This window comes from Oryzias latipes, chromosome 2 (genome assembly GCF_053564925.1).
Source record: "Oryzias latipes strain Hd-rR chromosome 2, Olatipes_Hd-rR_3.1".
NCBI classification, from domain to species: Eukaryota; Metazoa; Chordata; class Actinopteri; order Beloniformes; family Adrianichthyidae; genus Oryzias; species Oryzias latipes.
The window spans coordinates 24,353,552-24,365,375 of NC_136238.1; the positions used below are offsets into that span (position 1 = coordinate 24,353,552).

The 11,824-nt window shown below is 40.7% G+C and overlaps 1 long non-coding RNA gene across 1 annotated transcript; it reads left to right on the forward strand.

Annotated features, from left to right (window-relative positions):
- Window positions 1–642: 642 nt before the first annotated feature.
- LOC144988150 (uncharacterized) lies at window positions 643–6,984 on the forward strand. The gene is made up of 3 exons (XR_013651974.1): window positions 643–1,193; window positions 3,861–4,124; window positions 4,789–6,984. It is a non-coding gene; the product is annotated as an uncharacterized LOC144988150 (long non-coding RNA).
- Window positions 6,985–11,824: the final 4,840 nt, after the last annotated feature.

The window sequence follows — 11,824 nt, forward strand, 5'->3', positions numbered from 1 at the left end:
GGAAATAAAACACTTTATGTTCTTAATTTGTTATTTATTTATTTATTTTTCGTCCTCAAAAAGTATCGATAAGAGCACGATAAGAGTACCGGATCGATAAGCAGTATCGATAAGAGTAGTAGTACCGTTAAAGATTAAGAAATGTATAAATCTGTATTACTATAATAGCATAGCATACTGTATACAGGTTTAGCAAAATAAAATGTACATTTATATTGACAGCAAAATAAATGTACATCATGCAGCATGTTGATAACAGCCCTGCAGCATCATGCATGTCAACATGTGTTCTATTAATGAAGCCCTTGCAGCCTTAAAAGAAAAATAATTAAAATACTTACCTTTGAAATGATACACCTACCTCCTTCATGGACTCATTTATCTGATTTTGGCAGTTGAAACCCGCACAATGAACTGGTATTATGCAAAAAATGTGTTCAAATGCATTCACTGCAGCAGTAACTTGACCTCACCAAGATGGCGGTGCTTTCCTCCCATGAGGAACCACGTGATGTCTCCTCTAGTGATATAACTCATTGCCCCCCCCCCTCCCTTTAAAAACGGGGGGGGGGGGGGGGGGGACAATGAGTTAAACCCTTTTTTAAAAGTAAAGTTTTAAAAAAGGGTTTTTCCCCCCGCCTTTGACATCATTATGTGAGCGACAGACAACACGCCAGACCAGCTGGTGGCGCTAAAGCACCATGACGCTGTTAGCAAAACAAAGAAGAAGAACAGCACGAGGCGCTAGCAGCGTTAGCTTGTTAGCAGGCTAGCAGCGTTAGCTTGTGTTGAGAGAGCAGCGGTGTGTTTTTAGGACGTTTGTAAGGTTTTTGGACAGACAGGAAGATACGTGGTTCGTGTGGGAAATCCCAGTGTCGTAAATGAGTGAAGAAGTGTTGAACGGAAAGACAACGTCACGTGGATTGCTGTGATTGTGAGACTAGCAGATGATCGATCGGAGCTGCAGTGAAGAGGACGGCGGTGTTTGTGAGAGTTGGAGCTGAAGATCGGAGCAGGAACCATGTCTTCCCTTCAGTCTCTGAGAGAGTTGATCAGCGAGCGACTAGCTGCTGCTGCTGAAGAAATCTGCAGACTCTGTGAAGGAACCATCGTCCAGTACGAGCAGGAGCTCTGTCGTCAGCGCAGACTGCTGGATGTCATCTGGAAACCACAGCTGCAGCTACACCACATAGGTATGTGACCTTCATCAAAGAAACAGAGAAGCCCTTTGAGCTTCATGCTTTTTCTTTTTGGGGACCCGTCTTACTCAGTGGCGGTGCTACACTAACTTACTCCCTGGGCTAGTAAACCCCCTCCCCCTGCACACATAGAAATGTCATGACCTTCTTTTGTGTTCTCTATTTGTCCATTTTACACACACAAAAAAAATCACAAATTAATAAACTCATTAAAAAACTAATTCGCACGGAGAGGCCTGAATCCAAAACACGCTTAAGTTTTGGCCCGAACAAGATAAACATTTACTGAAAACACTAAAACTGAACTGAACTGATTATGTTTAAAACAGACAGGAATATTAATCCAGAATAATTTTGTGAAACCTTAAATAACGTATAATATTTAGCTCTCCATAAAAACATTCTGTCAAAATTATACAAATATGAACATGCTGCAAAACAAAAAAGCCTGGAAATATTATCACTTTTAGGTTTTATAAAACATAAAAAATTAAATCATAGAACTCATCAGTGGGATTACTTCAAATTATTTGACATTTTCCTATTCTTTTTCAACACCAACAGTAAAAATCCTCCAAAAACCTCAAACATTCATTAACAAATGATCTATAGTTTATTTATGATCTCATTAAGTGCAGCTGTTTTCCTGCATTACCTGCTGTCTTTATGTCAAATACTGACACCAACTAAACCACAGGCAGACATCAAAAATACATTTGTATGTAAAATAAAGAACGGTCATAAATATTTCTAAAATATTTAATAAAGAATGACGTTATTAGAATGAGCAGAGTCCCCTAAAGGCACGCCATGATGGCATGCTGCCTGTGCCCACAGTCCCCCCCCTTTTCCTTCTCAAAGACAGGACTGTGCAGCAGCAGATGCAGCAATTCACAGGTTTAAGGCCGTTCCAAAGTCTGTGATTTAACAGATAGTAGTAGTAGTAGTAGTAGTAGAAAACCGATTGTGGTGCAGATTTTTTTTGTCTTCCAAGCATGGGGATGGCACCCCCTGTTACATTTGCACCCTGGGCAATTGCCCGTATTGCAAAAATGTCCCACAGTTGCTCACAACAGAGAACACACTCTGGAGTTTGTCTTTACCTGCAGCCTGTCTGCTGGAGGGGCCAGTGTGTCCACTTGTGTCCATTTGTGTCCAGTGTTTAGTTGTGTCCAGTTGTGTACATCTGTCCACAACTGTCCATATGCCACTTGTCTACATATTCCAATGTACACATCTGGAGCAATAGCTTGAGCTGGTGGAACCACACCCCGGTGTGTTCAAGTCCCGACTGTGCGCCATAAGTGCAGATGCCAGTAACATGTGTCACACATGATCCATGAGTGTTCATTGACGTGTGCTTATCAGACACTATTGTGTGTTGGTTTCTGTCACCAGTGGAATCAGCACTGTCCTTTCTTAGAACCAGAAATCAATTCAATTCAAATTAATTTTATTTGTATAGCCCAAATTCACAACAGTGATCTCGATGGGCTTCATATCGGTAATTGAAAAAGTGAAACATGAGCTCAAAGGATCATGAATACATAGAGTTCAATATGAAAATACAGAACTGAACTAACAAACTGACTTAGCCAAACTGGACATCCGCGGTAAGGAAAAAATCCTAAAAAAAAAAAACGGAATCCGGGAAAAACAAAAGAACAAACTGGAAGAACAAAGTTTCAAGTTCTCTTCTCATCTCATTGCACAAGGCGGAAAAAAGGAGGGACTTTAACCATCAGCCTGAAACAAAGTTCACCTTTAAACTGTGTCAATGTCAGATGGAGAAATAGAATAGAATGTAGAGTACAGTAATCCCCCCGTATTCGCGGGGGTTACGTTCCTCACCCCCCCCCCCCCCCTCGCGCGAATAACGAAAATCCGCGAGTAATTGACGCTGTTTTAAAACTCCCAGGGCCTCTGCAGAGTCAGAACCTTTTTCTGCCGGTTGGGTTCATTTCCAGAAGCTGGAGATGATGCAGGGCTTTTATTGGCTTTTATCAACCTTGTCAGAATGGTTACAGCTCGAACAAAAATAACGCAGCCTGCTCATACACTCAACCGGAGAAGAACATTCAGCCAACGCGCACCCAGGTAGGCCCCGCCCCCTCTAATCCACCAGTCACCAGCCCACCGCTGACCGCTGACATGCGTTGTGGTCCAGCAACTGGCAGAAAGAGGGGAGCGCCGCCTGCCCGCAGCTCTGTCCAACTTGGGGTCATTATACTTTACAGTAAATACAGAGTAAATCGTTTTTCAAAATTCGCGGAATAAACGCCGTTCTGCGTCTCACGTTTGTGACGTCATCTGCTGCCACCCTCGAATGGGCGGGGCGCGAATATTAAACTGGGGCGGGGGATTATTGTATTAGAAGAACTTAGAAATGGAACTTCTGTAAATCATTTAAAATTGAATTTAAATTAAATATAGACACTTTTAATGACACCTTTGATTATTTATTTCTAATTTTAAACAATTAATGACACGTTTATTAAATAATATAATGGCATCTATATTTATTGTTTCCATTAGTCTCTTGTGGTTCTCCAGACTCCTTAGACATTTTCTTCAATGATCACTGAGTTTATTGATGCTTGGGAAAAAACAAAAGTCCTGGAAACGTATAAAAGGCTCCTTGATGTGTTTGTGTCCCTGCAGTCCTCCCCCAGCATTGGATGACTGAAGAGGAAGATCTCTGCAACCAGCAGAAGAACTTCAGAGTGGAACACGAGGAACCAGAAATTCCACAGATTCAAGAGGAACTGCCAAGCTTTAATGCAACTGATAGTCAGGATGAAGAAAACCAAAATGACGAATCAACATCAACTAAAGATGAAGAGACAGACCCACAGAACAGAGATCAGAGGAAGAGGAGGGACAAAAGTAATGTCCAAAGTGTGGACAGCTCTCACATGTCAGCAGGTCAGTGTGACTCTGATCTTCATCTCCACACTATCGGTATGTTCACTTCAACAACTGTTCTATCTTGAGCTTCAAGCTCTCCAAACATGCAGTCCATCAACAGCGTGTCCCTTCCAGTTGAAAAGACAGAAGACATTGTTGGTCAGTGCAGCCGACAACATTCTTCAAATCATATGATCTTAATTAATCTTTCCAGCTAACCACAAACAGGAAACCTTAACAGATCAAAGAGAAAATTGTTAGCAGATAAAAAAGTACAATCTGTTTGTGGTGTGTGGTTCTAAGTTTGTAGTTCAGTTCTTTTCAGCAGATTTCTCTGTCACACCCAAAATCCCATCTAAACCTCTTTGATGTCTCCATGTCTCCAATTCCAGAGATTCAGACAGATTCTATTTCCAAAACTACATTTCAAGCTAAAACCCAATCTTTAACTGGTTCGGACTATTTATTGACTGAAACAGCTCTCCTCATAAGGGGGAGGTGTAGGGGGGCCTTTTTCAGCACAGTTTTATATTGTTGTGCTAAAGAAAACCAAAAACTTATTTTAAATTGAAAGTTTTTTATTGTTCATATTCTGAATGATACTACAATATTTCTTATTGGTACTTAACAATAAATAAAGTCACCACAACATATAAAAAGGCCTCTACTTGTGTTTCTGCAGTCCTCCCCCAGTGTTGGATGACTAAAGAGGAAGATCTCTGCATCCAGCAGAGGAACTTCAGAGTGGAACAGGAAGAACCGGAATGTCCACAGACTAAAGAGGAGGAGGAGGAGGAACAAGAACCTCCACAAATTGAAGAGGAACCAGGGGAACTCTTCATCATGCAGGATGAAGAGCATCTTGATCTGAAGCAGGAACCTGATACCATGATGGAGATTCCTACTTATGAGGAAGATGAGAACATTGAAGCAGATCTAAACAATCAGAGCTTTAATGTAACTGATAGTCAGTGTGAAGAAGGAAACCAACATGAAGAATCAACGTCAATTACAGATAAAGAGACAGACCCACAGAACAGAGATGAAAGGAAGAGAAGAGACAGAAGACATGTCCAAAGTGTGGACAGTTCTCACATGTCAGAAGGTCAGTGTGACTCTGATGTTAGAAAAAATCCCAAGAAGACAAATCTAGGTAAGAAATACAAACAATCTCCAAAACAAGAAAGAATTTCCTCTATTAAGTCTGGTAAAAACTCAAGAATAATTACTAACCTCTCTGACTACATGGAAACTAGATCTGATGAAAGATGTTATATCTGTAAAGAATGTGGTAAAAGCTTTTGTAACAAATCTCTGTTCAGAATTCATGCAAGAATCCATGCAGAAGATAAGCGATTTTCTTGTAAAGAATGTAAAAAAAGCTTTAGTCATGTATCCAATCTCAAAAGACACATGAGAACTCACACAGGAGAAATGCCTTTTTCTTGTAAAGAATGTAAAAAAAGCTTTCGTCATGTATATAATCTCAAAAGACACATGAGAACTCACACAGGAGAAAAGCCTTTTTCTTGTAAAGAATGTGAAAAAAGCTTTAGTCGTTTATTTCATCTCAAAAGACACATGATAACTCACACAGGAGAAAAGCTTTTTTCTTGTAAAGAATGTAAAAAAAGTTTTCGTGATGCATCTCATCTCAAAACACACATGAGAACTCACACAGGAGAAAAGCCTTTTTCTTGTAAAGAATGTAAAAAAAACTTTAGTCGTATATCTGTTCTCAAACAACACATGAGAACTCACACAGGAGAAAAGCCCTTTTTATGTAAAGAATGTAAAAAAAGTTTTAATCAAATATCTACTCTCAAAACACACATGAGAACTCACACAGGAGAAAAGCCTTTTTCATGTAAAGAATGTAAAAAAAGTTTTAGTCATGTATGTAATCTCAACAAACACATGACAACTTGTAAAACTTTTTCTTGACAATGTAAGGATTTAGCGTAAACTCTAAATTCTAAACTTTTCTGATAAGAGGTGGACCTCTCAACCCCTGTACCACAGCAGATTTTACAGGGGGAAAATTCTGTATCTCAGAAAAATGTAATAATTAAAAATAAGCTTTTAATGCTCTAAACTTCTGGGGTGAAACCCCAATGTTCTAATGAACTCCATTGCTACCTGAGCTTTCATTTCATGTACACAGAGCCTCCATACCATATTGATGAAGGAACTTTATTAGAGGGATGCACAAGTGAGTATTGAATGTGTAGAAATGAATTTTCAAAAAAAAAAAAACTGGTTGATTTGCTACAGGAGGTCCTTTGTCCCAACGGCAGTTAGACTAAAGAATGACACAGTTTAGGACTACTGAAACTGCTGCTGGATTTACTTATTTAGTTATGATGTGTACTTTTACTTCCACTTTTTATAACTATTTTAATTTTTACTGACTATTTGTTTTTCTAACTGCTATATTTATTGTTTGTCTGCTGTAACAATTGAATTTCCCTCGGGTGATCAATAAAGTCTGGTCTTGTCTTATCCTGATTTTCTTGGACAGTTTTGTTAGGTTTTCATCGTCTCAAAGCCACAATTATCAAAAGCAAAAAAGTAAAGGATCAATACATTTCAATCTGTTTGTAATGATACTAGACATTGAGTTTCACTGCTGACAAAATATGTAAAACATTTTTCACAAAATGATTTATTTTAAATGTACATGTTAATAGAAATGAGTTGTTTTGAATTATTAGAGTTAACATCTAGTAGAGATAGGTATCGTTAAGATTTCATCCATTAACTCCTCTTAATCTGCTGCTTTTCACTCTGGTACCTTATTAGTTTTTTTATGGATATTTTCTGATGTAAGTTTACACTAAAATAAAATGATCAATAAAAACTGTTAAGATTTGTCTATCCTGCCTTTTTGTCTTCTATTTTCTTTATTTTTGCTCCTGAACATTGATTTGGAGGATTATTCCAGGTAGGATCAACTCCATAGCTGCAGTGGGCAGTATAAGGGAAATGTGAATCCTAATCTACCAGGTAGGTAGATGGGAAGAGGTATTTAACTAGGTGACAGTGTGCAGGTGGAGGTTTTTTCTGGCAGTCATGGTGAGCTGAACAACAAACATTTCTGATGTCTGTTTAATTATGTTCTGTTTTATTTCAAGGTTATCAAGCTCTCATCCATTCCATTTGTGGAAAATAAAACTAAGTTAAAATGAGTGGAGTTGTCCAGCGTCCTCCGTTGTCTCCTGAGCCATTTGAGTTGGGCAGCTTTGAAAATGAAGAGAAATAACTGGACAAATACCAATGTGTATTTATAGGTAATAGGGATGGGTACTGAGCTCGGGCATTGAACAAGCCCCGGGGCAACATTCTTCAAGACCCCCTTAATGTTAAGATGGCACGAAACAGCTAAACGGTCCAAAATGCTGCGGCTTTCTGTGTTTTTGTAAAATTACTATCATGTTTTCAGATTGTTGTGTTGCCTTTAACACCGTCAGAGCGGGCTGGAGGAAGAGATCAGCGTTAGCGCACGTGGAGGGGGCGTGTCTGCAGCTGTGAATGCCGACCAGAGTCTGTTATAGGACAGAAAGTTTTTCTGGAAAGACAGTCAGCGGCGATCTTGTAGGGGACATGTGAGCGCCCAAGAAAGAAAAAAAAAAAAACTTTCTATCCCCCTAGACCAGGGGTTGTGAACCTGTGGCTTCTTTGATGGTCACATCTGGCTCGTAGACAAATCTTTAATTAAACAATCTTTTTTCATTAGACCAGTCCTTCTTGTGTGCGATGCGATGCCAGAGGGGGGTGCAGTAGCGGTGCTTGGAGAGAAAAAAAATCAGCGCCAGCACTATCAGTTTACTATTATCTGTTATTTCACAGTTTGTACCAGCCAGAAACCTGTTAATTGCCGTGCCTAAAACTGCACGCTCCCGTCTCTGAGAAAGAGTGCGCAGTTACGTGGATCGGGATGAGTGAGGGGGGGGGGTAGTGGACACATTGTCATAGCTTAAAACACACAACCCATCACTCACTGCAGCGCATTGGCGGTTTTTGATATGGGCGAAGTGGGCGGTGGACAAATGCGGCACTTTGTGGGGGGCGGCATTTTCTGTGCCCGGTGCGTTACACATAATGTGCTACTAAATTCAAAGAGGCAGCTTAGAGCTTTTATTTTGACATGCCTGCAGCTGCCGACATTTTACACCTTTATTTTAACACATCAGACTCTTAACAATGTGTTCATCCTGTTCCCTCTTCACAGTTATGGTGCAAAAAAAAAGGATGAAATAACTCAGAGTGAAACAACATAAAACAGGTACATGAAAAGGAATTAGGCAGAATAAACACCCGTGTTCAACCCAATTTCGACAAAAGCAGGGAATGGGGATTATTTCCCACAATTCCCTGCTCCGACACAGCAGACCCGACGCGCACGTGACCACCGCCCTCTGCTACAAGACACTTGCGCCCACACCTCTTTGCGGTAGTCTTTGGAACATAACAAGTCAAAAAACTCTAGAGGGGGGCGCAACTCACCGGTGGCTGGGTGAATCACACTAACAGGTGATTGGGAGTCTTTTTCTATCTGACAATCAACTCTGGGCCGCAGCTGCGCCTCCCGTCATAGAGACGGAGCCGCGTGTGTCAGAGGGAAGGGGAGGGGTGGTGGGCGAAGACCATTTTTTATGGATTGAGGTTTTTTGGAGGATTTCTGTTGTTGGTGTAGCACAAAATAAGGGAAATGCCAAATATTTTTGGAATAATCCCACTGAAGAGTTTTATGATTTTGTTTTGGGCTGGTGGGGTTACTCGCCCAGGGTGTAAGTTAGTGTAGAACCGCCACTGCTGCAGCGTGAGTGTGTGTTTGGCTCCACGAGCAGTCTTTGTCACATCTAAAGAACATTCAGACCAACCTACAATCACGTTTAACGTCTCAACGCCTGCATGAAGCTAAAACTCACCACGAATCAACCGGACTAGACCATCAGCAAAACTACCACGAGAAATACTCATCATTTATTATCAACAGCATTACAATGTTATTAAAAAGAATCCACAGACTAATTGGACTTTAAAAGTGTTGAAACTACATAAAATGCACGCATTAAGTTGTATTTTTCCTTTTAAACATATTGTAGCAGACTGAATTTAACTGGGTGGCTGTTGAGTCGCGTTATAAGTTCCGGAGTTCCTTGAACTCATCATGCAGAGATCTGATTGGCCCTCGGTTCTGTAGCTCAGCCTGTTGTTAGGGAGTTTGGACCAATGGGGTTCAGCTATGGGCCGAATAAGGGAAATGGGAGGGCTGAGGGTATATTAAGTTTGGAGAAGCGTTCTCGTCTCGGCGGGAGAGATTCAGGAGTTGAATTATTAATTGAACGGCGTTTGTTACGGTCTACAGTCACCAGAATAAAGAACCCTAAAAGAGGTTAAGTCTCCGTGGCTCAGTGTGGGAAAGGGACACAACAATATTGTATGGCTCTTTCAAAATTACATTTAAAAATATGTGGCGTTTATGGGTCTCTCGGCCAAGAAGGTTCCCGACCCCTGCCCTAGACTAAGACTACCCATTTCCGTGTAAAATTAATTAAATTTGCGTCATGACGCCCCTGCTATCCTGTCACCTTGCTGCTATGATGACCGTATGCTGCATCTGTGCAGAACATGTTGGAGGGGGGCGGGGGTTGCATGGGGGGGAAAACAACAAATGGGTACAGAGGTGGGGGCGGGGCTTAGACTCACAGCTTATGATTCCAGACCCACAACAAACTAACAGCTGTTTCCTGTTAAAAAATAGTTCTCATCCATACAATTAATATAATGTTTTGGGTTTACTGGATTTAAAGAAAAATAACTAAATAGAAAGGAGTCTGCATCAAAGTGAATTTGTTTCCATCATCTCACTCATCAAACACCTCTTGGTGTTTGACAGGCGGAAAACTCTATTCAAGGTTGTGGAAAATAGACAAAAGATCAAAGGAAACATCACACTCATAAATAATTAAAATCAATAATTGAATCAATTTCCTGACAGCATTTGGAATCAATACAAGTATTGCCAAATGAAATATAGTAATATATCAGCCAAAACATTTTTTGATTTATTGATTTATTTGAAGCATTGTAGTCAAAGCAATAAAGAATTTACACATATTTATCTAAGTCATTACAGAAATGATGAAATACATAGATTAAAAAGACACAAAACAAAACAAAACAAAAACGTCACTTAAATCATTTTTGCTTGATTAAATACAGTGATCATTAACTGAAGTATAAGTAGAGTTTGATTTATTGCTTGAAAAGGAGTGAAGAAGCAAGCTTATATAATCCCACCCTTACTGAGTTCATTCATTTGATAGTTTAACAGTGTTTTTAAATCCGGTTCTGATCATCTAAAACATCCAAGTGCATTCCAGTTTTGTGTTGGAACATTATCATGTCTAAAGTAAAGAGATAGAGATGTAGATATTCTTTATTGATCCCACATTGGGGAAATTCAATTGTAACAGCAGTTCAAAAAGCAGAGAAGAATGACAGCAATGTGCAAAAGTGAGGGGTGTTCAAAATGTGCAAAAATACAAATACAAAATGTGCAAAAACAGAAAAAGTAAAAAAGTAAGTATTAACTTATGTACACTATTACGACATAACGTATGTAAAAAATGTTTTGTTAAAAAACAATGTTGTTCCATAATGAGGAAATAAAACACTTTTTGTTCTTAATATGTTATTTATTTATTTATTTTTTCCTCAAAGTATCGATAAGAGTATCGTTAAAACACCGGATCCATAAGCAGTATCAATAGGAATAGTAATACCATTAAAACCTTAACGATACCCATCCCTAGTAGGTAACAACTCAGATAAACAGTGTAGTTAAGAACCAAAATGCAGAGCATATCAAATGGCTTCCTCACCCCCGAGAAATAAATCAATGTTGTATTTGAATCATTTTTAGAAACAATTTATTGAGGCACAGTATGATTTTTCAGGCTACTCATATTTTAATCCCTGTTTTAATATCAAGGAAAAAAATCACACTTTAGAAGAACCGTTATTCCTGTTTTTGACTATTTTAAGAAAAAAATCACAAGGTGCTCCACAGTAAAACACAGTAAATCACAACCCCCGCTGTGCTGGGGGTGGGGGGCCCTACTTGAGGGGGGATTCTAGCGGTGCTGGATGGGCTCCCCATCTGCACCTGAGGCTGGGATCACTCTTTCCCTGGGTCTGGGAAGGGGTGGGGTGACATCCACCAGGGCTGCGGGGTCTGGGGGTAGCTTGGACATCACTGCCAGTGCCACTGAGCCGGGGGTGTCCATGTCCTTGTGGTGTGGGTTCTCCTGGGCGGGGGCTGCTGGCCTCTGCCTTGCTCCTTCCTGGACCAACCATGGGCCGGGGGGGTGGCTAACTGGAATGCGGGGCGTGTTCCCCTTGGGGGGTCCTGGCTTGTACCTGGGGTTGGGGCGGGGGAATGCCCAGAACTCCTGGGTAGTGATGCGGTGTTAGTCTGGGGCTATGGGCACTCTTCTGAGGCGCCTGCAACGTGTCCAGCCGGAAGTCCCTCCAACGCGTCTTGAGGGCAGCTGAGAGGATCATCGGTGCCCCCCTCCCCTCCCTCCAGGACATTTACAACACCCGCCTGACCCGAAAAGCCCTCTGCGTTGCAGTTGACCCCACCCATCCATCCCACAGCTCCTTCAGTCTGCTGCCATCTGGGAGAAGACTACGCAGTCTTCAGGCCA